This window comes from Oryctolagus cuniculus, chromosome 4 (assembly GCF_051225735.1).
Source record: "Oryctolagus cuniculus isolate XC-2025 breed Fujian yellow rabbit chromosome 4, ASM5122573v1, whole genome shotgun sequence".
Lineage (NCBI taxonomy): Eukaryota > Metazoa > Chordata > Mammalia > Lagomorpha > Leporidae > Oryctolagus > Oryctolagus cuniculus.
The window spans coordinates 144,136,989-144,153,392 of NC_142870.1; the positions used below are offsets into that span (position 1 = coordinate 144,136,989).

At 42.3% G+C, this 16,404-nt stretch overlaps 1 protein-coding gene and 1 long non-coding RNA gene across 2 annotated transcripts in view; one reads left to right on the top strand and one right to left on the bottom strand.

The window, feature by feature from the left end:
- ARMC8 (armadillo repeat containing 8) overlaps window positions 1-16,404 on the bottom strand; it is an 862,269-nt gene that overhangs the window by 704,988 nt on the left and 140,877 nt on the right. The gene's annotated exons all lie outside the window — the stretch shown is intronic.
- LOC149127152 (uncharacterized) overlaps window positions 1-16,404 on the top strand; it is a 37,212-nt gene that overhangs the window by 3,503 nt on the left and 17,305 nt on the right. Inside the window, exon 2 of the long non-coding RNA XR_016232128.1 lies at window positions 3,684-3,823. This is a non-coding gene — a long non-coding RNA (uncharacterized LOC149127152). The remainder of the gene's footprint in view (window positions 1-3,683; window positions 3,824-16,404) is intronic.

Genomic DNA, 16,404 nt, shown 5'->3' on the forward strand with positions numbered 1-16,404 from the left:
TCTAAATCATATGTTGACACCCTAACCAAGCCCCAGTGGGATAGTGTCAGGAGATGGGATTCTTGGGAGATAATTAGGTTCAGACGTGCTGAAAATTTTTACTTATTTGTTTTCACTTTATCTGAAAGTCAGAAAGCAAACATAGGTAATTCTATCCACTGGTTCATCCCCCAAATGCCTGCAACAGTAAGGGCTGGGCCATGCTGCAGTCAGGAGCCTGGAACTCCACCAGAGTCTCTCATGTAGGTAGCAGGGACTGAGTACTGGGGCCAACATCTGCTGCCTCCCAGGGTGCACATCAGCAGGCAGCTGGATTGCATGCAGAATAGCCAGGACTTGAGCCAGGCATTCTGGTACTGGATGCGAGTGTCTTTACCACGGTGTCAAATGCCCATCCTGAGGGATTTGTCTTCTTGTAAGAGAAAGAGACCAGCGCTCACTCAGTCATGTGCAGCTGCAGAGAGAAGGAGGCTGTCTGCAAGTCAGGGGTCTAGCTCTTGGCCACCACAGCATCCATAGCTACGAGAGACAGAGTGTTATATAAGCCATCCCTGTGTGTGATATTTTAGTATAGCAGCTCAAACTAAGACAGTGCTGGAACCTGATGACTCTGTTAGATGTGTTCAATTACTTGGGCATAGATAAACATCTTTTTTTAAGTGGCAGGGATTTGCATATGAAGGGGAATTACCTGAGATATGTTTGAAATGACAATTGAAATAACACACCAAGTTGTCCCCCTGTGCATTGAATGAAAACAAATCTTTGCTGGAAGGCAAGATCTGTAACTACCTTAAAAAGGTGCTCTTTTTTAAAAGATACTGTTATTTATTTGAAAAGCAGAGATACAGAGAGAAAAGTAGAGGGGAGAGACAGAGAGAGAGGTCCATCCCTGCTGGTTCACCCCCTGAATGGCCGCAACAGCCAGGCTGAAGCCAGGAGCTTCATCCAGGGCTCCCACATGGGCGCAGGGGCCCAAGCACTTGGGCCATCTTCCACTGCTTTTCCAGGGAGCTGGGTCAGAAGTGGAGCAGCTGGGACTAGAACCAGCGCCCATATGAGTTGTCAGCCCTGCAGGTGGAGGCTTAGCACCTGCACTTAGAACCCTAGGCAGGTCCTGCTTATCCCCCACACCTTGATAGGGAGTTCTCACTGCCCATCTGAGCTGCTCTGGGCATTTGAGATCATCAGCCTGACTTGGGGTCATAGCCCCTGGTGCCACTCTCTGGACATTCGGTCAGTCAACTGGCATCAGATTTTCCTGTCTTATTTTCTCTCCTGTCATTCCTTGTCCCTAGCTCCTTGACCACCTTGCAGACCTGTCCACTGTGTCTGTTCCCTGTCTCCTCTCCCATCCTGGGAGTTACAGTGGGCAATTTGCCAACTCTTCTCAAAGGCAGAAAAGGAGTGTCAGCCTTCAGCTCATGCGGCACTGCTGTCTCTACACCTTTCATTCTCTTTCTCTCTGATAAAGGATCTTCTTCCTTTGAGGCCTTGGCCCCATTTAGATTTGGTAACCTCTGACTATCTCCTCCAATCATATATTATTAACCACGCTGTCACTTCCCTTCGCTCCTCCAGGCATCAGGCTCTTAGCTGTCCTCTGCTCCATCACTCTTGCTGATATCTGGGAGATTCCCACATTTGGAATCTTCGTGTCTGTCCAACACCTAGCCTCACAATTCCTTATCTCCATCTCTGCTGTCCATCCATTGATAACTGTCACCCAAATCGTATAAATCTATAAAAGAGAAGCAAGATAGTAACACCTAAAAGGAATGGGGTCAACATTACATATTTTTTTTTAAACAGGAGAATTAGAAGGAACTTTTCTGTATCTTTAGAGGGAAGAGTTGGATGCACAGAGAGAGAGAGAGAGCTGTGAGTTTAGAAGGTGGGAAATGAAAAGACATTGGCAACTGCTTTTCTTCCCTCCATAAAAGAAGGGACAAGATCATGTTCTAAGTGTGAAGGAGAAAGCAGGCAGATCCGAGGCTTGGGAAGGGACAATGTTTTCTGTTTTTTTTTTTTTTTAAGACTGTTTATTTTATTTAAAGGCAAAATTACCCAGAGAGATATAGAGGAAGGAGAGAGAAAGGGAGAAAGGGAGAGGGAGAGGGGGGGAGAGAGGGAGAGATAGGGAGAGAAGGGGAGAAAGGGAGAGAGAGAGGGAGAGTGAGAAGGAGAGAGAGAGAGAGAGAGAGATCTTCAATCTGCTGGTTCACTCCCCAAATGGCCACAGCAGCTGGAGCTGTGCTGATCTGAAGCCAGGAGATTCCTCCACATCTCCCACATGGGTGCAGGGGCCCAAGGGCTTGTCCCATCGTCCACTGCCTTCCCAGGTGCATTAGCAGGCAGCTGGATCAGAAGTGGAGCAGCCAGGACTCGAACCAGTGCCCATATAGGATGCAGGCACCACAGGCGGTGGATTCACCCACTATGCCACAGTGCTGGCCCTATGGCAATGTTTTTAAACAGTCACTAGATAACATGAAAGAGTCTGTTGTGGGCTGATGCTGTGGCATAGTGGGCAAAGCTGCCACCTGCAGTGCCGGCATCCCATATTTGCGCCAGTTTGAGATCCGGCTGCTCCACTTCCGATCCAGCTCTCTGCTATGGCCTAGGAAAGCAGTAGAAGATGACTCAAGTCCTTGGGCCCCTGCACCCATGAGGGAGACCCAGAGGAAGCTCCTGGCTCCTGGCTTCAGATTGGTGCAGCTCCGGCCATTGCAGCCATCTGGGGAGGGAACCAGTGGATGGAAGACCTCTCTCTCTCTCTCTTTGCCTCTCCTCCTCTCTCTGTGTAACTCTTTCAAATAAATAAATAAATCTTGGAAGGAATGAAGGAAGGAAGGAAGGAAGGAAGGAAGGAAGGAAGGAAGGAAAGAAGGAAAGAAGGAAAGAAGGAAAGAAGGAAGGGTGTTGTCAGAGAAACTTGTGAAATTGCCAGCAGGGTGGAGGCCCCTTTCAATGCAGTGGTGCCAATCTGCCGCATTGTGTCTTTTTCCCAAAAGGCAAGGAGCCTTGGCTCTTAAGGTCATCAGAACATGGATGTGGGTAATGAGGACAGGGAGGAGAAAGGTCGCCTGAGACGCGAAAGCACTCCGTAACGACTGGACTCATCTGTGCGATGAAGTAGTCCAGGGCGCTGTCCGAGGAGATGGAAAGGGAGTGTGTGAGCCATGAGCTCGTGATGGGTAAGGACCAGGAGGAGGAAAGATGACCCAGCAAGGGGAGAGAGGGGCCGGCATTGTGGTGTAGTGAGTAAAGCCACCAGCTGCAATACCAGCATCCCATATGGGCGCCAGTTCAAGACCCAGCTGCTCCTCTACCATCCAGTTCCCTGCTAATGCACCTGGGAAAGCAGCAGAAGATGGCCCAAATGCTTGGGTCCCTGATACCCACGTGGGAGCTATGGAAGAAGCTTTGTGAGTCAAGGGAGTTACAGTGGCCCATACCCGCCTCATCCTCCAACCTATCGCTACTAGCTGGTAGGACTACTTGTCTAACAAACTGTGACAGAGTGATGATAGTACCTGACTTCCAAGACTAGGTCCTGAAAAGCACCATAGCTTCCTCGTTCTCAGTCCATTACTCTGCCATGTGACCAGTAGCCATGCCATGGGTGTCCTTGGGCAGTTCTATGGGGTTGAGGTGCATAATGAAATTCCTCCTGCCAACAGCCATGCTGAAAGCAAATCCTCTGGTTCCAAGGAAGCTTTTAAGCAACGGAAGCTCTAAACAATATCTGGACTGCAAGATGAGAGACCCTCAGCCCACAACATCACCTTCACGGCTCCCGAATTCCAGACCAGCAGAAACTGTGAGTGAGAAAAAGGCTTATTGTTTCTTAAGTTACTATGCTTTAGGGTAATTGGTATGTAACAATAATGAATAAGAGGCATTTATTTCTATTGAGTCTTAAAACCCTTCTTCATTCATGCTTCCTACCTGTGTATAGAAATGAAGGTAGATTTTTAATGCTACTGACTGAAGTCAGGAGACGTTTCTTTTTGTTGTGAGACATTGGTTGGGTGACTTTTACCCTTGGACTCGGCTCACCCAGGTATAAAATGAAGACTCGCCCTGCTCCTCTCAAGGCCATGTATGGCTACCAACTGGGTAAGGACCCTCTTGAATGAGATAGTCAGCTGGCAAAACACACATGATCTTACTCTGATGCCAAGTGACAGTTCAACAGACCAACTTCATCGACAAAATATTCATAAAACTATTTATCAGAGAGAAGATAGATGAGGCAGAGCCAAGGAAATGTGGCCAGGGTTCCGACCTCAGGTCCAGAGGCAGGGAGCCTGGCCAAAACCAGCTAGAGACAAGGTAGGGAATTCATTGATTCTAATTCAGTCTCTACACACAGGTTTCTCCTGACATGTTACAAAGCTGGGTTGCACACAGTTCTGCCTTAGTGATTCACTCAGTTACACATTTATGTTTCTGTTCCTTTAATTTATTTTTAAAGATTTATTTGAAAGACAGTGTGATAGAAAAGTGGACAGAGAGAGACCTTCTATTCCCTGGCTTAGGCTCCAAATGACCAAAAAGGCCAGGCTTGGGCCAGACCAAAGCCAGAACCCTGGAACTCCAATCTGGTCTTTCATGTGGGTGCAGGGACCTAAACACTCAGCCCATCTTCCACAGCCTTCCAGGGTGCATTTGCAGTGAGCTGGATTGAAAGTAGGGAAACCAGCACTCCAATATGGGATGCTGGCATAGTAAGTGGCGGCTTAACCCACTGCACCACACCAGCCCTTCTTTTCCTTCTAGACTTGTTTCACTTTATAAATAATATTACATTTTCCTAAATTAAAATTTTGAAGTTTTCTCTGTAACTGTGTCTCTCCAATAGCTGAATAATTTGAAATTGAAAAAAGTTTATAGCAGACTAGTTTGCCTAATATTATTGATACCTATAATTTTCACACAGTGAATTTTCAGCTATGATTAAATCCATAAACTTCCTTCATTTGCCTATTTTAAAGAGTAGGTGATGAAGCCATATTAAGCTATTCGATTGGTTTGAGGTTTATTTTGTCCTCTGATCTGGGTTTCCATAGTCTCCCATTGGCTGTAACTTTCTATGGGATACTCTTTATTATACCTGATCTAATCAGGATAACTTAAAGAAGGGAGTTGGTATCCCTGAGAGAGTAGCAGGCCCACATCAGTCTGTGTTACCTTCTCTGAGTTATAGCATAGGGTGTCCTTTTCCCAATCCGCATTTCTCTTCTCCTCTTGCCACAAAACATATACACACATTGCTATTCTCCTACACAACATTTAGTAAGTTTAGGGGAAATGAAGCTTCTTCTGATTCTTTTGTTTTTAGAGCTGTGTAAGCATTTTTTCTTGTTAAATATTGCTATTGTGGCAAAGAGGTTTAAGCTACTGTTTGCAATGCCAGCACTGCATATCAAAGTGTTGGGTAGAGGTGCAGCTGTTCAGCTTCTGATCCAGCTCCTCATTAATGTGCCTGGGAAGGAAGTAGATTATGGCCCAAGTGCTTGGGCCCCTGCACCCATGTGGGAGACCCAGATGGGATTTCTGGCTCCTGGCTTCATAGTTTCAACCTAACCCAGCCATGGCTGTTGCAGTCATTTGGGGAGTGAACTAGTGGGTGGAGGATCTCTCTCTCTCTCTCTCTCTCTCTCTCTCTCTCTCTCTCCCTCTTCCCACCTTTATAATAAATGGATAAATAAATAAGCCTTCTGAAGAAATAAAGTGGCTATACCGTTAAAATTATTGCTATTACCTAATTACATAGGGCACCTCTTGTGTGCCTCCAGAGCCCGAGCCACCTACTTTGCCACTTTGCTCCTCTTGCCTACCAAACCTACTCAGATCCTACATTTTCCGCTGGCTGGAGCCAACCAATTGCTTGCCTATAAATGCTGGGCACTATCCTGCAGCAGCAGCTGTGCTGAGAGGCTGACCAGGTGCTTGTCCATTCTCTGACTCCGCCCATCACTTGTAGGCTTTAATGAAATGCCACAGCACAGGCTCGGGAGCTACCCATGGGAGGCAGGTTTCACAGCTAGGATGTCAAGAGCAGATGGATGGGTCTGTAAGTGTGTGTTTGGGGCTCAGGGCTGGGAGGAGGTGGTATCTACTTGAGGATGGAATTTGACCACTGGGAAACAGGTGATGGAAAGAGCCTATTAGTAAATATCTTCTTTCTCCCTCCACGGATTGGGCCAAGCACAGCTTCTACAGTTTCCCTTCATGGCCTGCAGATGCACGTGCAGGTCATCTGCTTTTTGTCTTCCAGGGATTCCCTATGAGGCAGTGGCGAGAGAAGGCAGTATCTTTCTCTGCTTCCTTCTCCTTGCCTGCCTCGCTTCCCTTGATGCTCTCTGTGTCCTGGGATTTTACTTTCCAAATAGACTCAGCTCTTAATCCTTGCTTCAGCCTTTGTTTTCTAGTAAATTGGGACCAAACATGGACTATTCCATTTTTTTTTCTTTTAACAGAACCATACTTAAGCTCTTTTCCTCTCTTTATACTCAAAATCCATGAGTGGACTTGGGGAATATGCCTGCTAGTATGAGTCTATATTCAATATTTATTAATACTAACAAGCATTTCTATGCAGAATATATAATTTCTTTTCTGTAATTGTGGATAAGTATAGCATAGTGACATCTTCACTGGCTCTTGAACATCTTTTTTTTTTAATTTTTAAAAAATAAACATAAATTTCCAAAGTACAGCTTTTTGACTAGAGTGGCTCCCCCCCCCATAACTTCCCTCCCACCCGCAACCCTCCCATCACCCACCCCTTCCCCCATTCCATTCACATCAAGATTCATTTTCAATTATCTTTATATACAGAAGATCGATTTAGTATACATTAAGTAAAGATTTCAATAGTTTGCACCCACACAGAAACACATAGTGTAAAGTACTGTTTGAGTACAAGTTATAGCATTAATTCACATAGTACAACACATTAAGGACAGAGATCCTACATGGGGAGTAAGTGCACAGTGACTCGGGTTGTTGACTTAACAATTGACACTCTTCTTTATGGCATCAGTAATCACCCTAGGCTCTTGTCATGAGTTGCCAAGGCTATGGAAGCCTTTTGAGTTCACCAACTCCAATCTTATTTAGACAAGGTCATAGTCAAAGTGGAAATTCTCTCCTCCCTTCAGAGAAAGGCACTTCCTTCTTTGATGGCTCATTCTTTCCACTGGGATCTCACTCACAGAGATCTTTCATTTAGGTCATTTTTTGCCAGAGTGTCTTGGCTTTCCATGCCTAAGATACTCTCATGGGATCTTTAGCCAGATCTGAATGTCTTAAGGGCTGATTCTGAGGCCAGAGTGCTGTTTAGGACATCTGCCATTCTATGAGTCTGCTGTGTATCCCGCTTTCCATGTTGGATTGTTCTCTCCTTTTTAATTCTATCAGTTAGTATTAGCAGACACTAGTCTTGTTTATGTGATCTCTTTGACGCTTAGACCTATCATTCTGATCAATTGTGAACTGAAACTGATCACTTTGACTAGTGGGATGGCATTGGTACATGCCACCTTGATGGGATTGAATTGGAATCCCCTGGCATGATTCTAACTCTACCATTTGGGGCAAGTCCAGTTGAGCATGTGCTGGACTGTACATCTCTTCCCTCTCTTATTCCCGCTCTTACAATTAACAGGGATCACTTTTCAGTTAAATTTAAACACCTAAGAATAATTGTGTGTTAATTAAAGAGTTCAACCAATAGTATTGAGTAGAACAATAAAGTAATAAAAGGGATAAAGTAGTAAGTTGTTCATCAACAGTCAGGACAAGGGCTGATCAAGTCATTGTTTCTCACAGCGTACATTTCACTTCAACAGGTTTCCTTTTAGGTACTTGATTAGTTGTCACAGATCAGGGAGAACATATGATATTTTTCCCTTTGGGACTGGCTTATTTCCAGATTCCTCCATTTTGCTGCAAATGACTGGATTTCATTTTTTTTTACTGCTGTATAGTATTCTATAGAGTACATGTGCCATAATTTCTTTATCCAGTCTACTGTTGATGGGCATTTAGGTTGATTCCAGGTTTTAGCTATTGCGAATTGAGCTGCAATAAACATTATGATGCAGACAGCTTTTTTATCTGCCAATTTAATTTCCTTTGGGTAAATTCCAAGGAGTGGGATGGCTGGGTTATATGGTAGGGTTATTATCAGGTTTCTGAGCAATCTCCAGATTGACTTCCATGGTGGCTTTGCCTTTTTGCATTCCCACCAAAAGTGGGATAGTGTCCCTTTTTCCCCACATCCTCGCCAGCATCTGTTGTTGGTAGATTTCTGTATGTGAGCCATTCTAACCAGGGTGAGGTGAAACCTCATTGCGGTTTTGATTTGCATTTCCCTGATGGCTAGTGATCCTGAACATTTTTTCATGTGTCTGTTGGCCATTTGGATTTCCTCTTTGGAAAAATGTCTATTGAGGTCCTTGGCCCATCTCTTAAGTGTGTTGTTTGTTTTGATGTTGTGGAGTTTCTTGATCTCTTTGTAGATTCGGGTTATTAATCCTTTATTGGTTGCATTGTTTGCAAATATTTTTTCCCATTCTGTCGGTTGCCTCTTCACTTTCTTGACTGTTTCTTTTGCAGTACAGAATCTTCTCAATTTGATGTAATCCCAATTATTAATTTTGGTTTTGACTGCCTGTGACTCTGGGGTTTTTTCCAAGAAGTCTTCCTGTGCCTATATCTTGCCGGGTTTCTCCAATGTTCTCTAATAATTTGATGGTGTTGGGTGATAGATTTAGATGTTTAATCCATGTTGTTTGGATTTTTGTGTAAGGTGTAAAGTAGGGGTCTTGCTTCATGCTTCTGCTCATGGAATTCCAGTTTTCCCAGCACCGTTTATTGAATAGACTGTCCTTACTCCAGGGATTGGTTTTAGATCCTTGATCAAATATAAGTTGGCTGTAGATGTTTGGGTTGATTTCTGGTGTTTCAATTCTGTTCCATTGGTCTATCCATCTGTTTCTGTACCAGTACCATGATGTTTTGATTACAACTTCCCTGTAGTATGTCCTGAAATCTGGTATTGTGATGCCTCCGGCTTTGTTTTTGTTGTAGAAGCTAGTTTTAGCTATTTGAGGTTCTCCAGTGTCTCCATATGAATTTCAGCATCATATTTTCCAGATCTGAGAAGAATGTCTTTGGTAGTTTGATTGGTATCACATTGAATCTATAAATTGCTTTTGGGAGAACAGACATTTTGATGCTGTTGATTCTTCCAATCCATGAGCATAGAAGATTTTTCCATTTTTTGGTATCCTCTTCTATTTCTTTCTTTAAGATTTTGTAATTCTCATTGTAGAGAACTTTAATGTCTTTGGTTAAGTTTATATCAAGGTATTTGATTGTTTTTGTGGCTATTGTGAATGGAATTGATCTTAGCAGTTCTTTCTCTGCCATGGCTTTGCCTGTGTATACAAAGGCTGTTAATTTTTGTGCATTGATTTTATATCCTGCTACTTTGCCCAACTCTTCTATGAGTTCCAATAGTCTCTTAGTAGAGTTCTTTGGATCTACTAAATAAAGAATCATATCATCTGCAAAGAGGGATAGTTTGACTTCTTCCTTCCCAATTTGTATCCCTTTAATTTCCTTTTCTTGCCTGATGGCTCTGGCTAAAACTTTTAGAACTATGTTGAATAACAGTGGTGACAATTGATCATAATGAAAGGACTAAGAGTCAAAGGGAGCACATAAGCAAGTCTAGTACCTGCTAACACTAACCGATAGAATAAATAAAGGGGAGAGTGATCCAACATGGGAAGTGAGATACTCAGCAGACTCATAGAATGGCAGATGTCCTAAATAGCACTCTGGCCTCAGAATCAGCCCTAAAGGCATTCGAATCTGGCTGAAAAGCCCATGAGAGTATTTCAGGCATGGAAAGCCAAGACACTCTGGCAAAAGATCTCTGTGAGTGAGATCCCAGTGGAAAGAACAGGTCTTCAAAGAAGGAGGTACCTTTCTCTGAAGGGAGGAGAGAACCTCCACTTTGACTATGACCTTGTCTAAACAAGATAAGAATCGGAGAACTCAGAGGGCTTCCATAGCCTTGGAAACTCATGACTGGAGCATAGGGAGATTACTGATGCCATAGACAGGAGTGTCAATTGGTAAAGTCAACAACAGGAGTCACTGTGCACTTACTCCTCATGTAGGATCTCTGTCCTTAATGTGCTGTGCATTGAGATTTAATGCTATAACGAGTACTCAAACAATATATTTCACTTTGTGTTTCTATGGGGGTGCAAACTGTTGAAATCTTTACTTAATGCATACTAAACTGATCCTCTGTAAAAAAAAAAAAAAAGAAAAAGAAAAGAAAAGAAACTATCAACTCCCAACTTGACTCTCACTGGGATTAAACATGACAATAGGTCTGATCTGATTTCATCATCATTAAAAAAAAATCATCTATTATTTTTCACTTTACGTTTCTGTGTGGGAGCAAACTGTTGAAATCCTTACTTAATGTATCCTAAGCTGATCTTCTGTATATTAAGATAATCGAAAATGAATCTTGATGTGAATGGAAGGGGAGAGGGAGTGGGAAAGGGGAGGGTTGTGGGTGGGAGGGACGGTATGGGGGGGAAGCCATTGTAATCCATTATTCGTACTTTGGAAACTTATATTCATTAAATAAAAAAAAAAGAATCAGGAATTATCAAAAAAAAAAAAAAGAATAACAGTGGTGAGAGTGGGCATCCCTGTCTGGAACCAGAACTCAGTGAAAATGCTTGCAATTTTTCCCCATTCAATAAGATGCTGGCCTGTGGGGAGCAACTTGGACTAGACTAAGTTACTGGAATTAAGACTTATTCTATGCATCTGCTCTCCCACAATATGGCGCTGGGAGAGGAGTAAAAACAACTTTTACACAGCTGCTTCCAGTTCAACCAGTAACCTGCAGGAGCTGATCCCGCTCCTGATTGGAGGAGAGCAGCGTACTCGGCGTGTGGGTAGCAGAGTTGGGATTGGTGGAAGAGGACTATAAAGGAGGAGAGAGACAACATGCACGAGGAACATCTATCTAAAGGAACACCTGTGCAGCCCCCGAGAGAGTCGGCCGGCGGTGTGCTGCTCCCCTGTGGAAGTGGGGAAAGTGGCAGGGGGGCCCGCCCCTCCACGGAGGTGGAGGGACGGCAGCCAACCCGGGAAGAACCAGCAGCAAACCCAGGGAGGGCCTAGCAGACAAGATAACAGTGCAGGGTCCTATGTCGTTCCTCCGTGAAGAGGGGGAACGACATAATGGTGCCATGACTTGGATAGGAAGCCTAGGCGACACTGGCCATGGGTTTTTCATAAATTGCTTTGATTGTATTGAGGAATGTTCCTTCTATACCCAATTTGCTTAGAGATTTCATCATGAAAGGGTGTTTTATTTTATCAAATGCTTTCTTGGTGTCTATTGAGTTAATCATATGGTTTTCTTCTGCAGTTTGCTAATGTGGTGTATCACGTTGATTGATTTGCGAACACTGAACCATCCCTGCATACCAGGGATAAATCCCACTTGGTCTGGGTGGATGATCTGTCTGATGTGTTGCTGCATTCTATTGGCCAGAATTTTATTGAGGATTTTTGCATCTATATTCATCAGGGAAATTGGTCTGTAATTCTCTTTCAATGCTGCATCTTTTTCCGGCTTAGGGATTAAGGCGATGCTGGCTTCATAGAAAGAATTTGGGAGAATCCCCTCTTTTTTGATTGTTCTGAATAGTTTGAGAAGAATTGGAGTTAGTTCTTCTTTAAATGTCTGGTAGAATTCAGCAGTGAATCCATCTGGTCCTGGGCTTTTCTTTGTTGGGAGGGCCTTTATTACTGTTTCAATTTCTGTCTCAGTTATGGGTCTGTTTAGGCTTTCTGTGTCTTCATGATTCAATTTTGGTAGGTTGCGTGTGTCCAGGAATCTATCTATTTCTGATAGATTTCCCTGTTTGCTGGCATACAAGTCCTTGTAGTAATTTCTGATGATTCTTTTTATTTTTGTGGTGTCTGTTGTTATGTTTCCTTTTTCATCTCTGATTTTATTGATTTGGGTCTTTTCTCTTCTTTTTTTAGTTAGTTGGGCCAATAGAGTGTCAATTTTGTTTATTTTTTCAAAAAACCAGCTCCTCATTTGGCTGATTTTTATAATTTTTTTTATTCAATCCTGTTGACTTCTTCTCTGATTTTAATTATTTCTCTTTTCCTACTAGTTTTGGGTCAGTTTGCTGCAGTTTTTCTATATCCTTGAGATGAACTGAAAACTCATTTATTTGGTGCCTTTCCAATTTCTTGATGTAGGCACCTATTGCTATAAACTTTCCTCTTAACACTGCTTTTGCCATATCCCATAAGTTTTGATATGTTGTGTTGTTATCTTCATTTACTTACAGAAAGTTTTTGATTTCTCTTTTGATTTCTTCTATGACCCACTGTTCATTCAGGAGCATGTTGTTCAGTCTCAATATGTTTGCATATGCTCTATTGATTCCTGAGTTGCTAATTTCCAACTTCACTCCACTGTGGTTTGAAAAGCTGCATGGTTTGATTGCATTTTTTTTGCATTTGCTGAGACTTGCTTTATGGCCTAGTATGTGGTCAATCCTAGAGTAGGTTCCATGCACTGCTGAGAAGAATGTAAATTCTTTAGATGTAGGATTGAAAGTTCTGTAGATATCTGTTAGATCCATTTGGGCTATAGTGTCGATTAAATCTGCTATTTCCTTGTTGATCTTCTGTGCGGTTGATCTGTCTATTTCGGAGAGTGGAGTATTGAAGTCCCCCAATTCTATTTTATTGGAGTCTAAGTCTCCCTTTAAGTTCTTTAACATATGTTTTAAATAAATTGTTGCCCTTTAATTAGGTGCATATATGCTTATAATAGTTGCATCTTCCTGTTGAATTGATCCCTTAATCATTATATAGTGCCCCTCTTTGTCTCTCTTAACAGTTTTTTTGTTAACGTTTATATTGTCTGATATTAAGATGACTATGCCAGCTCTTTTTTGGTTTTTGTTTGCATGAAATATCTTTTTCCAACCTTTCACTTTCAGTCTGCCTGCATCTTTGTTGGAAAGATGTGTTTCTTGTAAGCAGCAAATAGATGGGTTTTGTTCCTTATCCCATTCAGCCAATCTGTGACTTTTAACTGGAGAGTTGAGGCCATTAACATTCAATGTGACTATTGATAAGTAGTAACTTTGCCCTGCCATTTTCCCAAAGGTTTTTCTAATATATGCTTTGAACTTCCTGTGATCTTCTACTGGGAGGTATTCTTCCTTTACCTTCTTTCATATTGATGGCTGTGTTTCTGTGTTTCTGTGTGTAACTCATCTTTAAGCATCTTTTGCAAGGCTGGACGAGTGGCAAGAAATTCTTCCAATTTCTCTTTGCTGTGAAAGGTCTTTATTTCACCTTCATTCACAAATGAGAGCTTTTCAGGATATAATATTCTGGGCTGGAAGTTTTTTTCTCTTAGTACCTGGGTGATATCTTGCCATTCCTTCCTAGCCTGTAGGGTTTCTGATGAGAGTATGTTGTGAGTCTAAAGGAGATCCTCTGAGATAACCTGCCGTTTCTCTCTTGCACATTTTAGAATCTTTTCTTTAGGTTTTATTGTGGTGAGTTTGATTACAATGTGTCGTGGTGAGGATCTCTTTTGGTCATGTTTACTAGGGGTTCTATGAGCTTCCTGTACTTGGATGTCTCTGTCCTTCTCCAAACGGGGGAAGTTTTCTGCTAGTGTCTCACTAAAAAGGCCTTCTAATCCTTTCTCTCTCTTCATGCCTTCATGAACTCCTAGAACTCAAATGTTGGGTTTTTTAATAGTAATTGTAGATTCCCAACAATATTTTTTAGATTTCTAATTCCCTCTTTTCTTTGGTTTGACTGTATACTTTCCTGTGCTCTGTCTTCTAAGTCCGATATTCTCTCTTCTATCTCACTGATTCTGTTTGTAAGGCTCTCTAATGTGTTTGTCATTTGATCTATTGAATTGTTTATTTCATTTTGATTTCTATTCAATATCTCAATTTCATGTTCTACTAGTTTCTTCATTTCATTTTGATTTCTCCTTAAGATTTCATTTTCATGAGAGAGATTTTCTACCCTGTCAAGTAAGGATTTCTTTATTTCATGCATTTGTTTTTGATAACTTCTAAATGTTCTTATCATACATTTTTTGAAATCCATATCTTGCATTTCTTCTATCTCATCATCTTCATAATCTTGAATTAGGGTGTCTTGTTCATTTGAAGGCATAATTATTTCTTCCTTATTCTTGTTTCCTCGGTTTCTGCATTTGTTGCTTGGCATTTTGGAGATATTATTTGCTTTCTTCTTTTTTTCCCCTCACTGTGGTGGCTTTTCTTGTTATACTATGATTCTAGTTTAAGTGGACTGTCTTGCTTTTGGTGTATCCTTAGAGGCTTGTGATGGGCGTGGCCAGAGAGCTGTGTTCAGTTCTTCAGGTTTAAGGGTGTGCCGAAGGTGACCACCCAGGTTAGGCATGATAAATATTCTCTCTCTCTCTCTCTCTCTCTCTCTCTCTTCAGAAGGGAAGTAATTCCGCACAGCTGAGCGGAATTGAAGGCAGTCAATGTCTGAGCTCTGGTCCCTCTGGGTATAATCGTCATCTGCTCTGTCCCAAGGACCACACAAAGCATCTGTGCAGTCCTCAGTGTAAGCTCAAATTCCCCTCCAATCTCCCACTGGGTTGCCAAGGTTACCGAGTTTGTGGCTTCTCCCACCAAGTACTCACATTAGAGGCACTCTGTGAGTTCTCTCATACACCCTCAGTTTTTTTTTTTTTCACAGTCTCCATTCATAAGCTCCACAGCTATTATTTCTCCCCACCAGAGTCAGGTTTTTCTTCTTGACTGAGGGTGTGCGCAGCCCTAAGGTGGCACAGCTTTTACGTATGTCCAAAATGGCACCTGTTCTTTGTCTTGTTCACCTTTGTAAGGTGAGTGGAGAGAGGGATCGTGTCCATACCAGTCCCTTTTATTTATTTATTTTTTCTCTCCTCTAGTTAGCCTGCTGAACTTTGCCCAATGGGCTTCAAACCTCGTTCCCTCTAAGCTCTTCCTGCCACTTTCCCACCAGTGTCTCGGGCTACTGAGGTTTCGCATCACCTCCCTTTCCAGAGCTGGTGCATAGACTAGGCAGCTGGGGTCCCAGGCATGGACACCTGTGTCTTTCACATAGGTCCACTGTGTCCCACTAGTTCCGGAAGAGTTTCCTCTGCAGTTTTTTCCTTAACTCTTCTCTAAAACTACAGTATCTCCACTTTTATTAAACTATCTTTTCCCGGACTATCAGTGTGCTCCCTCCCTATTCTGCCATCTTGGAAGACTCCTCCTCTTGAACATCTTAAGCACATTTTCACCTGTGTATTTGCCATATCTTCTGTGTGGGCTACATTTGACCCAGATATCTACATTTCTTTGTTTCCTTCAGACCTGTGCTCTGTGAGTCTTTGCCTGATGATCCTATTCAAAATTGTAGCCCCTCTCCCACCCACTCCTTGTGTCTTTGCATTTGCTGAGACTTGCTTTATGGCCTAGTATGTGGTCAATCCTAGAGTAGCACATACTTTATCTTTTTGTAGAGATTTATCATCCTCTACCATATATTTTATTTATTTAATTTATTTGTCTCCCTCCACAAGAATATGGGTAACAACACAATGGGGATGGGAATTTTCTGTCCATTTTCCTAACCGCTATAAAGAAGATTCCCCCTAGGTCCCATAATACCATCTGGCACATAAAGATGCTCAATTAGTGTTTATTGAATGAGTGAATGGGTCCATCAGTTGGTCCATTGATCAACCAATAATATATAGTAGAAAGCAACTTTCTAATATGTCAATATTGACTCATTTGGCTCAATTTTGAGAAAAATCGGGGTAATGTAAAGTTTGAGACCCAAATTGAGTTTACACAGTGATTAAGTGCATAAATACATTGAAAATGATCAGGTTCATAGTGAAAAACCAGACACTGATCATTAAGTAGGCCCTGATAATCTACCACATACATACCTCCAGTAAGATCTGGGGAGATACAAGCAAGTATAAGATGTACTAGTCATCTCTACAAGACTTATCATTTTGCTTAAGAAAATTGCTGTTGCATATGAAATCATGAGAGAACTCTGAAGTCTTAGGCATATGCAGTTTGACTTTAGCTGCATTGGCTGGCCAGGGACAAGAGAGGAATCCAAGGTCAGATCCCTAGCTGCAGTTCTTCCACTCATGCCACATTGGACAACTGACTTAGTCCTAGTCCTCATCTATGAAACGGATAATTTCCTAGGGATGACTAACATGATTAATATAATGCAGGCAAGTTGTCCCAAACCCTGGAATCC